This window comes from Dinoponera quadriceps, unplaced genomic scaffold (assembly GCF_001313825.1).
Source record: "Dinoponera quadriceps isolate SergipeBrazil2010 unplaced genomic scaffold, ASM131382v1 scaffold4444, whole genome shotgun sequence".
NCBI lineage: Eukaryota > Metazoa > Arthropoda > Insecta > Hymenoptera > Formicidae > Dinoponera > Dinoponera quadriceps.
The window spans coordinates 11,783-13,171 of NW_014558991.1; positions in this window are offsets into that span (position 1 = coordinate 11,783).

Sequence of the window (1,389 nt, forward strand, 5' to 3'; positions counted from 1 at the left end):
TATATATATATATATATATATATATATCTTTTCTCGATCGAATAAAATCACTCGATCGCCCGAGTCGAAATTTTGGCCCTATGTGAAACCTTTAATTCTACAACACAGTAGGAGCTAAGACAGCAAAATGGGTGAATTTTCGGTTCTAATAATATAATTTACTCTCACTTTGATCATGATGATGTCTTGAGTTTCTATTTTCGCTGTTTAAGCATCGATATAAGCTGTCTAAAGTGGAATTAAAATTGAATCTGTGGAATTAAAAGTTCAAGAGAGAAGCTAATAAGAATGTCAGAATCGTCAAATTAGGTTTTTATTAGTCTATGGGTCATCTAAGTAGGCGCGAACTATCCTTGAGAGTGTCAAAGTAACATCAAAATTTCAAAGGGATGCAATTTCATCCCTTTGTTTTCGGCACCTGATTTCCAGTTACAATGTCACCTATGTCTTCGACAAATATGTTCTAATATCAATCCAAGATTTCTGGAAAATAAACGGATCGACCCTTTAAATAAAAAAAAAAAACAGAAAACTTGTGAAATAACAAGTCGACGCTTCGCGAAATTAATCCATTAGCGCTCAGTATATCATTTATAAGATACACGTGTCTACTCAATGGAACAAAATTGCTTACAACTGATATGTAGTTTTATTTCTCTCCTTTATCTTCAACATCTAATTCCGAGGCATACGTTATCCATATTTCTAACAAGTTTCAATATTAACCTGAGATGTAATTAACATAAATAGCCCTGAATTTTTACATACTCGCTACACCACGTAAACATCGCACGCAAGAACGAGATCTACAAGATGCAAGAAGGATAGTAGAGAAATAATTATTCCCAACGGGGTTCCTCTCGTTCGCAAAAATCGGCCGAGTTTTCTCGGAAAACAAGATAATTATCGTTCCGTTTCTTCCGGTTAGATCGAACGGCGGCGGGGAGCTTCCTCGTCGAGAATCAAGGCAAAGACAAGAAAGAGCGGAACCAGTTAGAAAGGACCGTGCTAGGCTTCACGGGCCATCGAACTTTATGGACAGACGCGGGCGAATCGTGGGAATGTCTAAATGCGCTGGATTTAACGCCGCCAGGGTTACCTCCGGGACGAACGGGGCTGGAGGGGGCAAGATCAGACAGATCGCAAACATCGATGTCTCCGGGACGAATCCCGTTCGCGACTAATAAAAATTTTAAGATCGTCCATCGTTTTCTCTCTCTCCCTCTCTCTCTCTCTCGCAAAGTTCGTAATCGAATTAACATGATCGCGATGTCGAGACGTTTTCGGCTAACGCCGCACGCGCGCGTCTCGATATCGTAATTACGTCAAACTACTCCCGGTCGGGCCGGGAATCGTCGTTTGAGAACGATTCTCATTACTGCGACATTG